Genomic DNA, 22,785 nt, shown 5'->3' on the forward strand with positions numbered 1-22,785 from the left:
TATATTCATATATGTTTAAAATAAGCATATCGAGAAATCAAAGTCTTGACATTTTTATGGCTCAGCTTACTATGCTAAAATAACATGCAATATTGTCTAATAATTTTTTGGAATTTATTGATTTGTATTTAAAAGGAACTGTTCACAAAGAGTTGCTGAAAATAATCTGAACAAGCAGGGAAAAAAACAGTTAATAATACTGAAACACTACTAAAATAATTCCAGGACATATGGTTTATCTGCCAAAACAATATCTCTTAGATGCTGTCATTGATACAAAATCTGACTGCTTTTTACCTTTCTAAATACACAGTGGTATAATTACCAATATTCAATCACTTCTGTATTTTTCTGAACATATAAAAATTAAAAATGAATATATCTTCTTTTTAAATGTTTCTTACAGATACAATTTCACTATTTTCATTCAATAGTGGTGTGGTTTAAGAGATTTTTCATTCACAAGTCAAATAACAATCCACCCATAGGGAACTGATAGTTTGGGGGCTCATAGTGAGAATAAAGAGTTGAAGAATGCAGCAATGGACATGTCTAAAATACAAAACAGATAAAATTCTCAGAAGATACATGCAATAAGCTCTACTAAGCTTATTGCGTGTATTTGCATGTATTTGCATGTATTTGCATGTATTGCATGTATTTAGGTTCTAAGCACAGAACCTAAACACTTGATAACTTTACTGGTGATTTCAATAGGATTCCAGATGTTTCCAAACTCATCTTGAACTCTCATTTTAGGCTTTGTTCTTTGCTTTTCCAGTTTCACTAACAACACCAATGTGATTCAGATCCCTGAAGTACTCATTGTAGTCAAGGGCATATCCTACAACAAACTTGTCTGGAATTTCAAGTCCAACAAAGTCTGGTCTGTATGCAACACTTTAAGGGGTCCTTTTAACCAGCAAGCTTGCAACCTTGACCATCTTCAGATTATGCTGCTGAAACAAGGAAAGCAAGGTTTGCATCATTTTATCAGAGGCAATTATAACTTCAATAATCAAGACTTTCTTTCCAGTTAAAGTTGAGAGATCATCTCCACCAATTACTTTTATGTCCCTTGTCAATTGTCATTACAGTAGCTCTTCAGTCTGATAAAATCTGCAGTCACAGGAATGGATCTATCACTATTTCTGTTCAGTGCTTTGATGTGATCCAGCAGGTCAGCAAATAATTTACAGCCCACCTTGAGCACACAGAGGGCTATGATGTGATGGCTCCCATCTCCTTTGTCATGTCTCCAGCAAGCCATTCGGTCCTGCCTATAAATAGCCCATGAGGAATCAACACCTTTTCCAAACCCTCAGTGTAATAATTAGGTATACAGAATAAATCTAGACCATAACCTGGTCATCATCACTAATCATAACGCCAGGGCTGTGAGTTGCCCTAGTGGAGCCAGCAGGGCATGCCAGCTGAAGACAGTCTCCACCTAATAATTTTAATGCAGAATTTTGTGAAACACCCTTTAATCCAACTGATTTATATGAGGCACAAGTTATTTTGCCCAGTTGATAACAGGTTCATTTTCTTCTTTTCTAAAATTTTATTTTAATTGTTGTTCAAGTACAATTTTCTATCTTTTACTCCCATCCCAGCCCACCCACCCAGCCCACCCCACCTCTCTCCCACTTCCACCCCGCCTAGTTTTTGTCCATGTGTCCTTTATACTTGTTCCTATAAACCCTTCCCCTTTTCCCCTGAAATTTCCCTGAAATTCCCTCCCCTCTCCCCTCTGGACACTGTCAGCCTGTTCTCTATTTCAGTGTCTTTGGTTATATTTTGTTTGTTTGTTTTGTTGTTTAGATTCCTGTTAAAGGTGAGATCATATGGTATTTGTCTTTCACTGCCTGGCTTATTTCACTTAGCATAATGCTTTCCAGTTCCATCCATGCTGTTGCAAAGGGTAGGAGCGCCTTCTTTCTTTCTGCTGCATAGAATTCCATTGTGTAAATGTACCATAGTTTTTTGATCCATTCATTTAGTGATGTGCACCTAGGTTGCTTCCAATACTTGGCTATTGTAAATTGTGCTGCTATGAACATTGGGGTGCATAGGTTCTTTTGGATTGGTGTTTCAGGGCTCTTAGGGTATAATCCTAGCAGTGGAATTGCTGGGTCAAAAGGCAGTTCCATTTTTAGTTTCCTGAGGAAGTTCCATACTGTTTTCCATAGTGGTTGTACCAGTCTGCAATCCCACCAAGAGTGCACTAGGGTCTCTTTTTCTCCACAACCTCTCCAACACTTGTTGTTTGTTGCTTTGTTTATGATGGCCATTCTGACTGGTGAGAAGTGGTATCTCACTGAGGTTTTAATTTGCATCTCTCTGACAGCTAGCGATATTGAGCATCTTTTCATGTGTCTCTGGATCCTCTGTATGTCCTCCTTGGAGAAGTGTCTGTTCAAGTTCTTTGCCTATTTTTTAATTGTGTTGCTTGTCTTAGAGTGGAGTTGTGTAAGTTCTTTCTATATTTTGTATATTAAACCTTTGTCTGAGGTATCATTAGCAAATACGTTTTCCCATACAGTTGGTTCTCTTTTTATTTTAATACTGTCTTCTTTAGCCATGCAGAACCTTTTTATTTTGATGAGATCCCATTTGTTTATTCTTTCCTTTATGTCCCTTGCTCTGGGGGACATATCAGTAAAAATGTTGCTGCATTAAATATCTGAGATTTTCCTGCCTATGTTCCTCTCTAGGACTTTAATAGTGTCATGGCTTATATTTAAATCTTTTATCCACTTTGAATTTATTTTTGTGTATGGTGTAAGTTGGTGCTCGAATTTCATTTTTTTGCATGTAGCTGTCCAGTTCTCCCAACACCATTTGTTGAACAGGCTATTTTTACTCTATTTTATGTTGCTGCCTCCTTTGTCAAATATTAATTGACCATAGAGACTTGGGTTTATTTCTGGGCTCTCTGTTCAATAACAGGTTCATTTTCAAATGAACTGTTTTCTCAGCAGAAATGAAACACACAGCTGTTGTTTGATTTGGGTACAGCTTTAACTGGCTTGGGAAAATAAAATCCATGAGTATTTGTTTACCTGGGTTATAAAAAAGCAGACTTACATCTCTAGAGTCATTAGTAAAATATTTAGCTTCACAATACATTTGTGAAAATGGTAGTCTTCAAAGAATGTAACTTTTATTAAATTTTTTAGCTTGATTTAATTTAAAATTGCAATGATGTCTTTTAATGTATTCATCAAGACTATCAGTTCACAGAATCAGGACTCTGTCAAGTTAGCTGATGTTTTTCCTTGAAATATCTATTAAAAATTAGTCTATTAGGTTGTGGCTCATTTCTGTGAAGTACCACATTATAGTACTTCAAGCCACATCATTTCCTTTTATCAAGTGTCATGTCCTATTAATTTTATGTTCTCAGTTCTTTCACATCCACACCCTTCTATCAGTTTCCTCTTGTAGTGCCCTGGTTGGCCTTTGTTAGCTCTTATTTGGATTATGGCTGTAGCTTCCTAAACAGGGTGCCAGATCTAATGAATAAATATACAGGATACTCAAATAAATATGAATCTTAGATGAACTACAAATAATTTTTAGTGTAAATATGCCATAAATATTTACCAAATATTACATGGGACATACTTATAGTTTAAAAAAATATTTGTTGTTTATCTGAAATTTATGTATAACTGGTAGTCCTGTATTTCATTTGATGATCTAACTCATGTCTTTATTACCTGATTGTTCGAATCCACTTTGTATATACCTCTATATATATATAAAAAAATAGACTTTTGATTCTATCACACCATCACTACCACCTTTTCCCTCCTTGTAACTTTTCAGGCAAAAGGAAATTATTGATGATTTTCAAATACAGGCACTTTACCCTAGCATTCCAGGCTATCACAGTATACTCTTAAAATGACATTTTGGTTGCTTCCAGCATTTGGCTATTATAAATTATGCTGCTATGAACACTGGGGTGCATAGATTCTTTTGAGTTGGTATTTCAGGATTCTTAGGGTATAATCCCATCAGTGGGATTGCTGGTAAAAAGACAGTTCAATTTTTAGCTTTCTGAGGAAATTCCATACTGTTTTCCACAGTGGCTGCACCATGGATGGAACTGGAGAGCATTATGTTAATCGAAATAATCCAGGTGATGAAAGACAAATACCATATGATCTCACCTAGAAGTGGAACCTAATCAACAAAACAAACAACCAAGCAAAATACAACCAGAGACATTGAAATAAAGAACAAACTGACAGTAACTAGAGGGGAAGAGGGAGAAGGATAACAGGGGATAATAAGGAAAGGTCCATCAAGGAACATGTATAAAGGACACATGGACAAAGCCGAAGGGGCTAGGTTCGAGGGGGAGAGGTAGGGATGGGTGGGGTTAGGGGGCATGGTGGAATGAAAATAGAGACAACTGCATTTGAACAACAATAAAAACAATAAAATTTTTTTAAAAGGAAAAAAATAAAATGACATTATGGCATTTTAACTTAGTTGCTCTCAGTTGAATTTATACTATTCACTGACTCCATAATTCCATGTTTTCCTGTGTCCTGTTGTCAATCTAGTCCAAATTCTGGAATGTAACTTCATCCTTAATGATTCATATCAGCAACAAAGAATAACAATATCTATACAAAAAGAATTAGATAAATTTTGCTTTTTATTGTAATGGTATAATTATATCAGGATTATCTTAAGACTTCAAGCAATAACAGAAAAGTGGATGAGATTTGTTTTAATTGGAACAAAATGTTGATCTGATTCTTATTACACATATGCTATATTGAACCCAAAAGCTCCAGCCAGGAAAATGATATATTATTCTATAATAAATATAAGACATATTGTGGAAACTAACTCACAATGCTAAATCCCTGACACATGAGAAATCAATTAGAGTTGTCTAAAATGGAAAAACTTAGAAACAAACTACCTGGCACCCATAGGTTAGTGAAATGAAAGCACTCCCACCCATACCCGGGCTGCTCCAAAAATAAACTACGGTTGTTTTTCTCCTTTCTCCTATCCTTGAGTCTTGATTTGTTCTTTCTGTTTATATTGCAGAGACATTCTGAAATTCTGAGGGTTTGTCCTTTATTCCAAAACTTGAGTATTTAGCTCAAACTCACATTAAACACACATTTTAATTTTCCAAATATGGTTAAAAAATGAACAAATAAAGTAATCTTAAACACCCCCAATAACTTTTATTGTAAGTTTACACACACACACACACACACACACACACACACACACACACCAAGCCATCAGGATCCCAGCTTTTATATTAAATTCCAATTGGGTACAGTATTAAGCAGGCAAATATCAACTTTATTTTTAATGGTCCTTTTTAAACACTAGTAACAATAGTGCTTGCATTTTGCTTCTTTCCCCTTAATGTCACCATATATGGAAACTTAACCAGAGAAAAGATACTGGCTTCTGAGAAATGATATAAAGCAACTTACAGTACATGAGATCAGTGACTCAAGATGATGAGGTAGAGACAACCTACTCCTTGCTCTCTAGTTTTACCAGTTTACACATTTCCAATTATTCTACACAGATTTTTTTCAACATGCTACAACCTTCAAAAAACATTCTCCCCAATTTGAGAACAGTTCAATTCTTTCCTATTAAGAATATCAAGATGCTAGTCATAATGGAATCACCAGTATTGCCGAAGTGCCCTGGGAGAATGAAATGTGGGTGTGGCTAGGAGGTTGACCTCATACAATTGGGAAATGACTGGCTCTCACCAGGTCATTCGGTCTTCATGATAATAAATAGATGAGCCAGCACCTTCCCCTCTTAACATTGCTGAGTGGGCCTCCAGGAAATGAAATGTCTCCACCAACATCAAACCCCAAACCAATGAGAGGAGCAGCATTTCTGACCTTAATCATACCCCACACAGCTCTATGGAAACAAGACTGCTGGCTTGCACCAAAGCCAGAAATGACACTTCCTCTCCCGATTCAGCCTAGGGCTGAAAGACACCTTGAGAGGTTATTGGGTTCATACTTCTCTATCTAGGACTACATTTTATTTACAAAGTATTTTGAAGGCTCACACCCTTGGTTGAGGAAAGGGAAAAGTGTGCTGAGAGAACAAGCCCCATTGTATTTATCAAAGTGTCTCCAGCCCATAATAACAGCACAACCAGCAGGTACTGGAGCTGGCTCCCACCTGCCTCAAAGATCTGCCCACTTCTCTTCACAACTCCCCCTTCAGTGACACCATGCTGGTAGCTTGAAATAAGCCAAGGTGGAAGGATATACACCAGGAAAAGTTGTCAAATGTTGCAAGTGCACCTACTCTCCTCCCTCAGAGAGCCAGTTGTCAAATATTTACCATCCCCATACTGCTGTAATGCTGTAAGCATTACAATTAATGCTTATTGTAAAATTTTATGGAGTTCTTATTACATTCCAGGTATTTTTATATACGCATCTCACCTTATCATCATAATATCAAAAAGTAGAAATAATGGGCAATGTGGGTGTAAAGTAATTGTGATATCTGTCATCCTTTGAGTGCCAGTGTTCACTATTATTGACTTCAGTTTACTATGCAAGTGAAGACACTGAGGGCTCCATGTCATTAAGTAACTTGTCCAAGCAATTCCAGCAAATGTGGAGCATATCCAAGACTTGGATCCAGACTGGCTGAAATGAAGGCCTCTGTGCTCTCTGTCACACACCTCTGCCTGATCAGGGCAAACCCCAACAGGATATTGAGCTTCACTATGTAGAGATATTACATCATGAGTAAGAAAGTTAAGCTCCCATCAGCTTCATTTTAGAAGTAGTCTTGCTTTGTCCTTAGACTCCAGGCAAGCAGAGCCTCTACCCTGGCCCACCTACCCTACACTTTGGAATGCCTTCCTTGAGTCCTCCTCCATTGCCTAGGAACACCCAGAATCATCAGTACCATCCAGGCAGGGGCCCAGATAAAAATCTATTGGCCCCAGTTTCTATTTCTCCTATTGGGGATGTTCTACAACTTTCTAATCCTCTACCCCACCCCTCTACCCACATGAGGATTGGACCACGTGGTCTTGGTCCAAAAGAGCCCTGGAATTATACCCATGTGGCAGTCCCAGGCGCCATGGCCAGGCCTCATCCCAATAGGATGGCCTGGTAGGTGGATTTTCCCTCCTCTTTCATGGGTTCACACAGTATTGGACTGGCGGAATGGAGCTGACATGCTGATTTGGGGGTAAAGCTCACTTGTATCAAATACAGGATAAGTTCAGGATAAAAGCAGCACCTAGGACTAGGAGCAATCCTCATCTAAGCAGAATAATGCTTCCCCAGGATGTTCACTATCCAATCCATAGAACCCTTAATTCTGTTATGTTACATAGCAGAAGAAACTTTGCAGATATAATTAAGGTACAGACCTTAATGAGGGAGAGTAGCCTAGATTATCCAGGTGGGCCCAATCTAATCACATGAGCCCTAACAAGCAGAGAGCTTTCTCCCACTGGAAGCAGAAGAGAAATGGTGCAGAAGGGAAAATCAAAGAGATTAGAAAGATGAGAACTCAATCTGGTATGCTAGCTTTGCTGATGGATAAAAGGGGCCATGAGCCGAGTAATGTGTGTGACTTCTAGAAGCTGAGGATGATACCTGGTCAGCAGCCAGCAAGGAAATGGGAATCTCATTCCTATGACTGCATGGAACTGAATTTTGCCAACAATCTGAATGAGCTTGTAAGTGGACTCATCTCCGGAGTTTCCAGAAAGGAACTCAGCCCTGCTCGCACCTCGATTTTGGATCTGTGAAATCTGTGACAGAGAACCAACTAAGCCATATTTGCCTGTACTTCTGAGCCATATGACTGTGACATGATAAATGAGTGTTGTTTTACTCCACTAAATACATGATAATTTGTTATGGCAGCAATAGAAAACAAATACAGACCACAATGACCTAGGGTTTGAACCACGTGTACAGGCCCATGCACAGGCTGCTACCTGTTCACATTCTGACCAAAGTGCTGCTTCCGGTTACAGCACCAAGGGAAGCAGGAGTGGGGGCAGGTGTGTTTTATCTTGTGCAACCCCCACCCACACCACTTGCACTTTCACCACCAACAGGCAATTCCAAGTGATGTCATCCTTTGTCTCCGATCAAGGTGGTGATATCCAGTCTCCTGGGTCAGTGTTAAGCTGTGCCTGACACGGCAAACACATTTCTTACATGAATGAGACCACTCCTCTCTATTTGCCCACAAGAACTTCACCTCTCCTCCCAGCTTGGGTGGCCTATGGAACACAGAGATGCAATCACTGTTGAAGGAGATCACATTCTAACAAGGCAGTGACAATGACCTAAAAAGTTCAAAAGAAGACATGATTGGAAGATGTGCTATTCTGCCTTGCACTATAAAATTCTGAACATGGCCAAAAACCAAATTATCATTCACATTTTCCTGCATACTCTGAGTATGACTTGCATTTGTAGTCATCCTCAGTGAGGTATAGTAACAACTTTTGAACCAGTAACTAGAAGCCAATATTTATAGGCAGCATGATGGATGATGCAGGACCATGAGTAATGCTGTAATCAGTATTAAATAAATGGAATTGTGCTACTGCAGAGGCTGAAAGATCTATGCAAACAGGCTCTGAATAGACATGGCACTGTGAGGAATACCAGTGTTGCTACCTTTTCCTCATAGAAGATACAAAAGTAGTCAGGAGTAGAGCATTTGACAATAAAGACCATAAAGAGATGGTTCCCAGACCTGAACAGGGATCCTCATGTGCACTAATTAGACAATAAATAAATACATACGTACCTCTTCTCTACCTACTCTTCTAAATCTTCATTGATAAATAACATAAGCCTCACATGGATCTATGAATGTCTGTGATATGTTCTTATCAAATTTTTACATAGACAGGGACCCTGCAACAAAAATATGCCCTTGTATATCCCATAGCAGCTTCAGCATTGTTAAACCCTTCAATAACTATGGTGGTGACCAAGCTGATTACTCTCCTCAGTAAAATATTTCATTGCTGATCCTCAGCCACACATCTCACAACCAAGCCAGTAAACGGAAATAGCAACATTGGGCAGAGGCAGGTGCCTCTTCCCACCCTACAGCCACCCCATCTAGAATGGAACCTGTATCAAACCTCTCAGTCACCCATCAACTGTTGGTGGGTTCTGCACAGTCACTACATGACTAGGGAGTAGTGTGTCATCTACAAGACACCCAATACAGGACCTTCTCATGGTCCTGACTGACAACTTCTGGTTGACTTGTCTGTAGAGGTTAAAGCCAGGCCACGTAACTAGAGTGTAATTTAATACAAACCACAGATCAGAGGCAGAAAGCACCTGAGAGGATCTTCTGCTCTGAAGTCCACAGGTTGCATGTTAGGATACTGTGGCCCAGAGAACTCAAGTTAGTTTCTCAAGTCTCCACAGGGAAGATCTTGGTGTCTGTGTCCACCGTTAGTATACGATGGAAGAACAGGAGCCACGGGGCATGGCAGTTAGGGGTTTGAGCTCTGGAGTCAGATTACCTGTATTTGAAACTATAGCTCAGTTTCTCCAAAAGAAAAATTAGCATAATAATACTACTGCCTTAATTCATAAGGTTGCTATGAAAATTACATGAGAAAATATATATAAAGAGTTTAGCACAATGCCTGGCACCTAGAAAGCACTAAATAAATGTCGCTCATACTATTGAACTGTATAAGGCTGCCTCACTGGTCAAGTAAAGTTGACCTAACTCTATACCTAAATGAGTGCATAGCAGAGTAAGGCCCTTCAGCAGTGTTATTGTGAACCTGCTATGTGCCAGATACTGTGCTTGTGCCTGGGGTAGTCCAAACAAAGAGATTACCTGGGATTATAAACACAGATAATAGAAGCTACTAAATTCCTGGAGGCAATGCTTGCATGTGAAAAATGTGGTCTGTCTTCCTGCTCATGCAATCCTTAAACTCACTGCAGTATGACTTCCAGCCTTGGCACCTCCTTGCTCTTGCTAAGGTCACAGGATCACCAAATTCAGAGAATATATGTCAACCCTTATTTTTGTTGATATTTGTCTTTCTTTAAACAGTTCTTGAAACTCTCTCCTCACTTGGGGCATTAATCTGCTCGGATTTCCATAACAAAACACAATAGTTTGAGTGGCTAAAAAAAACGGAAATTTATTTCCTCTAGAGGCTATGTGTCCAAGATCAAGGTGTTGAAAGGGTGGATTTCTGATTTTGGACTCTCCTTTTGACTTGCAGACAGTGCCATCTCTGTGTCCTCACATAACATTTTCTCTGTGCATGAGGAGAATGAGAAAGAGATCTCTGGTGTCCCTTCCTCCTCTTATGAGGACACCAGACGTAAAGAATTAAGGTCCTATTCTTATGACCTCATTTAATCTTAATTACCTCCCTAAAGTTTCTATCTCTAAATGCAATCACATTGGGAGTTAGGGCTTCAACACATGAATTGGTTAAGGAGGGCATAATTCAGTCCATACCACTTGGCTTCTATAACATGACTCTTTCATGGTTCTACCCTACATCTCTGACCACTTCTTTGCAATTTCTCTGCAATCCTTTCCATCCCTCTTCCTCTAAAAAAGGTTCCATTTTCTGATTTCTTTTCTTTCCCAACTCCAATACACATTCTCTGAATAATCACACCCACAAATTTGGTTTTCACTACCCTACCCATGCAGATGATGCCCATATCTGTTTCAAGCTCAGATTTTGCTCCTAGCTCCACATCTGTATACCCTGTTGTCCATCTTATATAATGCCCCACAGAATCATCAAGTACAGTCCTGCAAAACTAAGCAAATTTCCATGTTAATCTACTGCTTCTTCTGGGTTTTCTGTTCCACCATCTAAACTAGATACCTGGATCTAACCAGAAATCTTCGATCATTTCCTCTTCACACAGTGTACAAACCAGGAGAACAAGGGTGACATCTCTTCTCTTGTCCCCTATGTTTCCAGCATTTTTATAGTGCCTGGCTTAAAGCAGGCACTTATTAATTATTATAAATAAAACAAAAGTTAAACCCCAAAACAGACACATAGTTCATTGATCTTTGACAAATGAGCAAAAACAATACAATGGAGCAAAGATGGTCTTCTCAACAAATGGTACTGGAACAACTAGACATCCATGTGCAAAAAATAATAATAATAATCTAGACACAGACCTTGCATTCTTCACAAAAATTAACTCAAAATGGATCATAAAGCCAAATGAAAAATTTAAAACTGTAAAACACATAGAAGATTCAAGATGGCAGGAAAGTAAGTGGAAGCTAGACTAACCTGCTGCAAGGACCAATCCAGAATTACAACTAAATTGTAGAGAAATCATCTGGAATAACTAACTTAACAATTGCTGGTGAGAAGCCTTATAACCACAGACGAACAGAAGAAATCACTTCACCACAGCATAACTGATATGGAGTGAGGAAGAGACACAAGAGGGCTTTCTGGGCTCCCACAGGTGACAGCTGAAGTGCCAGAGGGAAATTTCAGGGGCCACGGTGTTCCCCCTGAGAAGTGTGGAGTCTAAACTCCAAGTTGGGCTCTTCAACCTACACGCCAGAGCTGGAAAGGAATCCAGATAACACCCAGCTGTGAAAAATGGCGGAGATTCTGTCTGCCAGAGAGAGACAGCTGGAGACACAGAGAGCCTCATAAAGGGCAAATGCACAAAATTTCATTTGCAGCCACTTACCCAAAGGGGGTGAGGGCAGAATGAACTAGAGGTGCTTGAGGAAAGTCTGGGGATGGTGGCTTCCGGGAGAAAACTGAGGGAGCAGCCTCCAGTATCCTTGTGCTGAGCCACCTTGCTCAGGGAGAGCAATCCCCTCCAAGTGGCATCAACTTGAGGGGAAGCAATAGCGCCACCCAGAGGAATTGCCCTGCCCCACCCTGTGGCACTTTAACCTGACTGCTGATTACAGAATGACTAGATTAACAACTGAAGGAGTCAACCACAGACTGTGGGTCCCTGATAGTCTCAAACACGCGGCCTAGGGCCAGATTGGGACACCATCTGACAGAGGCAGACCCAGAAAAAGAAGACAGTGGTAAACACTAGATTCTACTGAGATAAATTTCACCACAGCCTTCTTCATGTTTGCATTATTTTCTCTCCTGCATAGCTTTTTAACATTCATTTCTTGTTCTTCAAGTTTGTGCCTATTAGGTCACTAGTTTTTATATTATAGTTTATTTCAAATCTCATATTTTGCTCCTCACTCCTCTTACTCCATTTTATCTTCTTCTTTCCTTTCTTAATTGTCATTTTAAATTTTATTTCCTCTTGCTATGACTTGTTTCCATTCCTCACCTCTTACTATTTCTCCCCCTTCCAGCCTCTCAAAACAATTTCTAGATCTTCACTATTTTTGTATTCCAAATATCAAATTTTACCATTCCCCTCTCTGACTCCATTTTTACTGACCCCTGCCCTTTCTTTTTTTTCTTTTAAATTTTAATTTTTCCCTGTCTTAGCCTGGTTTTCATTCATCACCCTTAGTATTCCTTCTCTCTCTATCCTTTAAAAATCACTTCTTTTCCCTCTAGACATCCCTTAAGCTTTTCTTTCTTCCCTCTTACTCCCATCCCACCTATATTAATCTTTGCTTATTTGTTGTTTATAGTGCTGTGATGTATCTTGTTTCCCCAATTTGGTTCCTATTTTTTCTCTCTCTTTTACTATATGTATTTTTTAAATTTCTGTTTAAACTTAATTTATACATTTTCCTTCTCTTACTCTATTCTACCTTATTCCCTCCCTTTTTTATTTATGATAAAAAAATAAACAAAGAAACAACTCCCAATTGAAAGGAAAATAGCAATCCCCAGAAAGAGTGTTAAATGAAATAGAGGCAAACAATTTATCAGACACTGAGTTCTAATAATGGTTATAAGGATGCTCAATGAGCTCCATAAGAACTACAAAGAACTCCAGGGAAGCTACAAGGAACTTACTGCAAACTACACCAGCATGAAAAAGGACATAGAAACTATCAATAAGAGGCAGGAGGAAATGAAGAATACAATATCTGAAGTGAAGAACATAGTAAAAGGAAAAGGAATTCCTTTAAAAGGAATTAAAATCAAGCTAGATGAAGCAGAGGATCAAATCAGTGAGCTGGAGGACAGGGTAGAAAAAAATTCCCAGAAAGAGCAACAAAACAAAACAAAAAAAGACTCAAAAAGAAAGGAGAGTGTTTAAGGGAGCTGCAGGGCAACATGAAAGGTAATAATATCTTTATCACCGGGATACCAGAAGAAAAAGAGGAGGAGCAAGGGATAGAAAACCTGTTTGAAAAAGTAATGACAGAAAAATTCCCTAATTTGATGAGAGAAAAAGTCACCTGAGTCCAGGAAGAACATAGGGTCCCAATCAGGATGAACCCAAAGAGACCTATTCCAAGACACATCATAATTTAAATGGCAAAATTTAAGGACAAAGAGAGAATTTCAAAGGCAGCAAGGGAGAAGCAACTAGTAACATACAAGAGAGCTCCAATAAGGCTATCAGCTGATAACTCAACAGAAACACTACAAACCAAAAGGCAATAGCAAGAAATATTCCAAGTATGAAAAGCAATGCCTGTGACTAAGACTACTCTACCTAGCAAGGTTTTCATTTAAATGGAGGGTAAAATAGAAGTCTCTCCGACAACAAAAAAAAAAAAGGCTAAAAGAATACACCCACACTAAACCAGCATTGCAAGAGTTGCTAAAGAGGCTGCTTTAAGAAGATGAAGAACCTGGCTGGTGTAGCTCAGTGGACTGAGCATGGGCTACGAACCAAAGTGTCGCAGGTTCGATTCCCAGTCAGGGTACATGCCTGGGTTGCAGGCCATGACCCCCAGCAACCGCACATTGATGTTTCTCTCTCTCTCTCTCTCTTTCTCCCTCCCTTCCCTCTCAAATAAATAAATAAATACATAAATAAGAAGATGAAGAAAATAGAGAGGGAAAGAGGAACACAGGTATAAAGGGAAAAAATGGCAATGAATTGAAGTACCTGTCAATAATAACCTTAAATGTAAATGGATTAAATGCTCCAGTCAAAAGACATAGGGTGACTGAATGGATAAGAAAACATGACCTGCATATAGGCTGTATACAAGAGACCCACCTCAGAACAGAAGATTTACACAGACTGAAAGTAAAGGGACAGAAAAAAAAATATTTCAATCAAACAGACATGAAAAAACCTGGGATAGCAATACTTAGACAAAATAAATTTCAAAAAAAAGCTATAAAAAGAGACAAAGGAGGATGCTACATAATACTTAATATGTTAATACTAAACATAATACGTAATATGTTATCCATCAATAACATATAACCCTTGTAAACATATATGCACCCAACATAGGAACAGCCAAATATATAAAGAAAATCTTGGAGGACTTCGAGATAAATATTGACAGAACACACTCATCCTAGGGGATTTTAACACCCCATTGTTAACAATGGATAGATCTTCCAAGCAAAGAATCAACAAGGATATTGTAGCATTGAACAACACTCTAGATCAAATGGATGTAATTGATATATACAGAAATTTTCACCCCAAAGAAGCAAAATATACATTCTTTTCAAACACACATGGAACATTTTCAAAGGCAGACCACATGGTAGGACACAAACAAGTCTCAGAAAATTCAAGAAAATTGAAGTAATATCAAGCACCTTCCTGGATCACGATGGCTTAACACTAAAAACCAACCTCAAGGAAAAAACTCAAAAACATTCAAATTCATGGAGACTAAATTATATGCTATTAAATAATGAGTGTGTTAACAATGAGATCAAGGAAGAAATCAAAAAGTTTCTGGACAAATGACAATGAACACAACAGCCCAAAACCTATGGGACAGAGTGAAGGCAGTCCTGAGCTGTCCCCCTAAGATCAGGAACAAGACAAGGGTATCTGCTTTCACCAATTTTATTCAACATAGTATTGGAAGTTCTAGCCACAGTGATCAAACAACAAAAAGAAATAAAAGACATTCAAATTGGAAAGGAGGAAGTAAAACTGTCATTATTTGCAGATGACATGATAGTGTGCATAGAAAACCCTATAGGCTCTACCAAAAAACTACCCCACCTAATAATTGAATTTGGAAAAATAGCAGGATACAGAGTCAATATTCAGAAATCAAAGGCATTTTTGTACACTAGCAATTAAATATCAGAAATAGAAACTAGGAAAAAATCCCATTTAATATAGCAACAAGAAAAATAAACTACCTAGGAATAAACTTAACCAAGGAGGTAAAAGAACTGTCCTTGGAAAACTACATAAAAACGAAATTAAGGAAGATGCAAATAAATGGAAACATATACCGTGTTCATGATTGGAAGAATTAACATTATTAAAATGTCCATACTACCCAAAGCAATCTATACATACAATGTAATCCTTATTAAAATACCAATGACATGTTTCAGAGATTTAGAACAAGTATTTCAAAAATTTATATGGAATAAAAATCAACCAAGAATAGCCTCAGCAATCTTGAGAAAGAAGAACAAAGCAGAGAACTCACAATGTCTGATATCAAACTATATTGCAAGGCCACTGTAATCAAAACACTCTAGTACTGGCATAAGAATAGACACATAGATCAATGGAACAGAACAGAGAGCCCAGAAATAAACCCATGTCCCTGTGGTCAATGAATATTTGACAAAGGAGCCAGGAGCATAAAAGGAAGTAAAAATAGTGTCTTCAACAAATGGTGTTGGGAGAACTGAAATGGTACATGCAAAAAAAGAAAGCTAGAGTTCCAAATTACACCATACACCAGAATAAATTCAAAAGGGATAAAAGACTTAAGTATAAATCATGACACCATAAAAGTCCTACAGGAAAATATAGGCAGAAAAACTTCAGACATCCCACACAGCAATATTTTTGCCAATATATCTATCCTCTAGTGCAAGAAAGATAAAGGAAAGAACAAACAAATGGGACTGCCTCAAATTCAAAAGCTTCTCAAATTAAAAGCTGTATGGGAAAATATATTTGCCAATGATACCTCAGACAAGGGTTTGATCTCCAAAATAGATAAAGAACTCATATGACTCAACACCAGGAAGGCAAACAATCCAATTTACAAATAGACAAAAGACCTGAACCGACACTTCTCCAAGGAGGACATACAGAGTGCCCATAGGCATATGAAAGGATGCTCAACATCACTAGCCATCTGAGAGATGACAATTAAAACCACAAAGAGATACCACATCACGCTGGCCAGAATGGCCACCATTAACAAATCAACAAACATCAAATGCTGCCAAGGATATGGGAGAAAGGGAACCCTTTTGGTGGGAATGCAGACTGGTGCAACCACTCTTGGTGCTGTATACATTATGGGCCCTCTATATGTCTGTATACATTATGTGGAAAACAGTATGGAATTTCCTCAAAACCTAAAAATGGAACTGCCTTTCGATCCAGTGATTCCACTGCTGGAATTATACCCTAAGTATCCCAAAATACCAATTGAAAAGAACCTACACACCCCTACATTCATAACAGCATTACTTACAATAGCCAAGTGCTGGACACAGCCTAAGTGCCCAGCAGTAAACAAGTGGATCAAAAAACTGTGGTACCTTTACACACTGGAATACTATGCAGCAGAAAGAAGGAAGGAACTCCTTCCTTTCGTGATAGCATGGATGGAACTGGAGAGTATTATGCTAAGTGAAATAAGCCAGTCAGTGAAAGACAAATGCCATATTATCTCACCTATAAGAGGAACCTAATGAACAAAACAAACAAATGAGCAAAATAGAACCAGAGGCATGCAAACAGGGAACAGTCTGACAGTGACCAGAGTGGGTGGAGGAGGCAAATAAGGGGGAAAAGAAGCGGAAGGGTCTGATCAAGGAACAGGTATAAATGACCCATGGACAACAAGGTGGGGATTGACCCTGAAAGCTGAGGATGGGCCAGGCAAGGAAGAGCAATGGAAGGAAATTGGGACAACTGTAATAGAAAAACAATATAAATAAGTAAATAAATAAATAAATCACATAGAAGATAACACAGGAAAAAACCTAGGCAAATTTGGGCATTGCAATAACTTTTTAGATACAATACTAAAGCTACAATCCATGAAAGAAATAATTGATAAACTAGACTTTATTAAAATTAAAAACTTCTGCTCTGTGAAATGCAATGTCAAGAGAAGGAGAAGACAAATCACAGACTGGGAGAAAATATTTGCAAAAGATACATCTGGTAAGGGACTGTTATCCAAAATATGCAAAAAACTCTTAAAAGTCAACAATGAGAAAATAAACAACCCAATTTAAAAATGGGCCAAAACCTTTCACAGGTATGTTACCAAAGAAGATGTACAGATGGTAAATAAGCATATAAAAAGATTGTCCACATTGTGTCATCAAATTAACATTTCAATGAAATAATACTACACATCTATTAAAATTGCCAAAATCCACAACTCTGATAACACCACATGCTGGTGAAGATGTTGAGCAACAGAAATTCTAATTCGTTGCTGGTAGGAATGCAGTATTGTACAGCCATTTTGGAAGAAAGTTTGGTGGTTTCTTTTAAAACTAAATGTATCTTTAATACATGATCCAATAATCAATCACACTTCTCGGCATTTACCCAGAGGAGTTGGAAACTTTATATCTGCACAAAAACCTGAACATGGATGTTTATAGCAGCTTTATTCAGAATTATCTAAACTTGGAAACAACCAAGACAACCCCAAGTAAGTGAGTAGATGAATAAACTCTGGTACATACAGACAATGGAATATTATTCAGCACTAAAAAGAAATGAGCTATCATGCTATTAAAAGGCATGGAGGAAACTTAAATGTATATTATTAAGTGAAAGAAGCCAATCCCAAAAGACTACATACTGGATAATTCCAACTGCATGTATGACATTTGGGGAAAAGCAAAACAATGCAGACAGAAAAAAGATCGATGGTTTTCAGGGGTTGGAGGAGGAGGGCAGTAGGAATGAACAAATGGATCACAGGGGATGTTTAAGGCACTCAAATGTTCTGTATAATACTGTAATGATGGTTACATGTCCTTATGCATTTGTTTAAACCCATAATGTATGCACCACCAAGAGTGAACCCTATTATAAATCACAGGCTTGAGATGATGATGATGTGTCAGTGTAGGTTCATCAGTTGTAATCAATGCACCACACTTGTGGGAGTGTTGATAACAGGGATGTTATGTGTAGGTGGGGGAGGCATATATGGGGAATATCTATACTTCAAATACACTGTAAACTTTAAACTGCTCTATAAAATACATTGTTTTTAAAAAATTAATAGATCCCTCATTTCCATATCAAATCAGTCACCAAGTCCTATTAAATCTACTCTGTAAATGACCCTTAAATCTGCAGCCTTTTCTTCTTCCATACTACCTTTGCACATTTTTCTAGCCTTGTTTTCGTCAGACTCTCTCTCCACTTTCTCTCTGTCTCTCTACCCCCTCCTTCTCTACACACACAAACACAAACATACACACTGAACACACCAGCCATGCCAGCAGGCTCTCACACCCCCATGCCTGTACACATGCTCTTTCTGTGTACAGAAACATCCTGGGCATCCTTTATCACTGAGCTCAAGTTTTACCTCTTACAAAAAGGCTTCATGAATTCTTTCCCATTCAGACCTCAGGCCAGGTTAGAAATCTCTCCTTTGGGCTCCTGTTTTTGATAATATTATAGGATGGATTACACAATATGGTGAAGTCTCTTTTCTTTTATAATATCCAGCCACCACTGAGGGTAGACACTGTCTTTCAGTCACTTCCCTACCCAGAGAACCAAAAATCATGAGAGACAGTGAGTAGAATCAGAGATTTGGGAGTCAGAATGATTCAGATTCAAATTCTCCTTCTGTCTCTTTGCTCTCTGAGCCCCAGTTCTCTTCTCTCTCAAATGAGCGAATAAATCAGATCTACTTCATAGGACAGTGTTGTTAGAGGGATTGTTAGTGATATGATAAATGTAAAGCCCTCAGTGTGGCACTTGTACATACTAGCATCTTAGTAAATGATTATAGAGTTAATTGATTCATTGACTAGTTAATTAAATAATGATGTAAGTTGAGTGAATACTTTTCTCTTACTCATTGACTTACTCTCTGTGCTACTTTGGTCGAGACTTGCTATTGTGAAAAAATGGTGAAAATTGTATCAGAACAATCTCTAATTCATTTGTTGCAACCGTGTTGGACTATATGGAACTATCTAAAACGACTGGAGCAATATCAGCAGGTTTAGGCCAGGAGGGTGCTCTCTGGAGGATAAAATGGCTTGTCCAACACAATGTAGGGAGCCCCCTGGCTTCTCACTCTTCCCACCATGTCGCCCTTTCCTTTTCTTACCCGTATGCCACACTCCCTGTCCTCTGAGATTTCACTCGTGTGTACGAGTGAAAAGAAATAAACTGGAAACCTTTTGGTGACAAAGTGACACAGTACAAAGCTAGTGAGATATGATACTTTCTTATCCTAATCTAAGTAAAAGAGCCCCTGTTTGGCGCTATTTCTGATTTCTTATGAACACCAGAGGTGTTGTCTAAATTGGGTTGAGGAAAAACTGATTATCCCCACAAAGGCATTAGGGACTGACACGCTCCAGTTTGTTTCTGGAAACATAACCTAGATGTACCAATTAAAGATCTTCATGAATGAAAAAATAACCCATTCCAATAGCACACTAATTATATAGGCTTCTACATGAGAAAATAAAAAGCAAAATTACTTTAAGGAAGATATTTGAATGAAGGTGAAAGTTCCTAGTCTAAACTTTAAATAATTACATTTGAAATAGTTCTCATAGTAGCAAGGATTTTCAAGGTAAACAATAAAGGAATACAGTATCTCCCCACATCATGGTTACTATTGGCAGTTTTTGTTTTGTGTTGGTTTGGTATGGTTTTCAGCTATCTTGGCACATCAAGGATTTTATCTTCTTTCTGGAAGGTTGGTGTAGTTAACTTCATAACACGATCGTCATCATTCCTCTTGGCTGCCTACCAACAATTTGAACAACCTGCCTCCGTCTGAAGCATTGTCTTTCTTCTGAGTCTTCATGAGAGGCAGAGCCCAATTTTCACTAGAAAACACCAGATACTACCTTTCCCAGCATCCTTTGCAGGTAGTTATGGCCATGAAATATGGGATCCACCAATCAGAAGCACTCATTCTGGTGTTTGAATCTGTTGCTAGTGACACAAAGAAGCAGCAATTCTGTAGCCTTCACTAAAGGTGGCAGCAGCGGCAGCAAGATCATGTTTCCATGGCAGCAGTGTTTTCCTGTTTTCCCCATCCTGCACCCAGAGCAGAAGCCACGCTGAGTGAGAGAAAGAGAGTGGCATCTGGCAAGGGCAGTGGCAGTGGCATTCTCACCAGCTTACTGTGTGGCATAATTGCAGGTATTATGTGTGCCCTGCTGCTGGGGCTCCACGCCTGCTTTTCCAGCTCTCCTGGCAACCCTATGAGCAACCCACTGTCATTTTAATAAACAAGGTTAAGTCAGCTGGAGTTTGTTTGCGTTGCCCACAGCTAAGAATTTCAACAAATCCTGAGAGTGTTGAGATAGGGAGCTAGTTAGACAGGAGCTGGGCAGGCAAAGGAAGGGAAGGGTAATAGATTTTCCTCGTGTGTTCCTGCACGTCTACAGGGACTAAGGTAAATCTATAAGCTGGAACAGTCCTCACCAAACTCAGGCTTGTCACCAAATCTCTGATTCAATCTCAGGACACTGTTCAGCCACATAGGTCACAAGTTCCAGCCACAAAGCATGTGTGCAGACAAGTAAGTGAGAGAGGGGAGCTGAAAAAAGCAGAAGCTGGAGAAGCCTAGGAAGAACTTTGCGACTGATGGGGGCCCTGGCACTCTGAGGTGCCCACTCAGTCCTTCTGAGTGTTTTTCCGCACTGCCCATACGTTCTTGCCTACCTTGCTGCACTCTGTCTCCTGACTGAAATTCTTCTTTCAAGAAGACAAGAATTGAGGTGTCGTCATCTCACTGATAACAAGAATGTTCCCACCTCTGGGGAGACTAGGGCAAGTGGTGATATCTCCTTCTTTTTGGGCCCACCACAGAAAGTGGGCCACCTATACGGGCTTCAACAGCCCAGCCCATACAGCTGCATGTTCAGTGAAGTGAAGAAGAAAACAGATCAGAGTGATGGGCAGTACGGCACTGAATGTGGAAGTGTGCAGAGAGCAAGCAATGGGTGCCAATGAACTGTGAACATTTCAAACCACAAACTGAAAATCTGTGTTCCCTTGGGCCTTCTCTTAGTCTGTTTTGAATAAGGCTCCTATTTCTGTTAAGGTAACTTTGCAGATATTCAAATACGTAGTTCAGATTATTCACTTTTAAGAATTAATCCAACAAAAATTTAACAAGGATATACCATGTACACAGTACAAAGTGGGATTTGTCAAGAATTCAGAAGTGAATTAAATGCAAACTTCAACAGGTATGCATTTACAAAAGTGTCATGTTACGTGCTCACATACTACACAATTGATTCTAAGTGTTATGTTCTTTTGATACCTCCTATAATAAATGTTTTTGCACTATTAAGGTAATCTTGTTTTTAAATACTTCCAAATGCATAAAAATGTTTACCCTCCTATGGAGATAAAATATATCTCAGAAATCTTTTTACATTATTTTTAAAGCTTTTATTTATTTATTTGTAGGGAAAGAGGAAGGGAGGGAGAATGAGAGGGAGAGAAATATCAATTGGTTGCCTCTTATATGCACCTAGACCAGGGACTGAACCCACAGCCCAGGCATGTACTCTGACTGGGAATCAAACTGGTAGCCTTTCACTCTGTGGGACATCACCCAGCCAACTGAGCCACAGTGGTCAGCGCTATCTATTCAATCATGTATGCACTTATACAATGAATCCCCAGACATTCTGGGAAATTCAGTATTCTGAATATAGAAAAATATCTGGCTATAAAATGTACTACTCTTTAAAATATTTGTTTCTTTGAGAATTCAGAAGAATCCTTCACCTCCGTGATTCCTCATTGATTGCCTTTGAAGTAAAATTATGAACTCTGATGTAGATGTATCAATGCCAAGTAAAAGAGAAGGACATGATTTTTTTCTGATTTACTTAACACAACAGCTTTGGGAGTACAATATGAAGTCAGGTTTCAGTGAGGTCTCCTTCTAAATTAGGCATACTTTCAGTAACAAGAATGAGAGTGAGTAAGATTTCACTGCAGGCACTGGCCATAGGGCTGACAGGGCCTGGGGCCATCCTGGTGCACGTGCAGAAGAGTTCCCTCAGGAGCAGGCACAGTGTGCGCACAGGGACCTGCCATTGTCCTTTGTCCCTGCATGTTCCACCCCACTGAGCAACCTCAGTCTTGTCCTACCGAGGAAGCCAGGACAAGATCTACTGCTACCCCCTAGAAAGCTCAGGTCCAGATCGAGTCTATGGACATTCATGTTTGCTGTTACTCTGGGCCTTCAGACCTTCGGGGCTCCCTGCAGGGATCCCCAGTGTTTGGTGTCTCGCTGTTTTGAAGTATGTCTACTCCCCCTACCTGGGTTTTTGGAATAGGTCAGTTCTGAGAGACCACTCACCATTCAAGTGCTGCCATGCCCTTGGAATAGGGAAAGCCCAAGGAACAGAAGACATAGCAGTCACTCTTCATATGTCCATGTGCTTTGTCCTGTGTTCTC

At 39.1% G+C, this 22,785-nt stretch overlaps 1 pseudogene; it reads right to left on the reverse strand.

Moving 5' to 3' along the window:
* Positions 1 to 755: 755 nt before the first annotated feature.
* LOC123827964 lies at positions 756 to 22,357 on the reverse strand (annotated as a pseudogene).
* Positions 22,358 to 22,785: the final 428 nt, after the last annotated feature.

The sequence above is a fragment of the Phyllostomus hastatus genome, unplaced genomic scaffold (assembly GCF_019186645.2).
Source record: "Phyllostomus hastatus isolate PE091 unplaced genomic scaffold, TTU_PhHast_1.1 phas_contig_137, whole genome shotgun sequence".
NCBI lineage: Eukaryota > Metazoa > Chordata > Mammalia > Chiroptera > Phyllostomidae > Phyllostomus > Phyllostomus hastatus.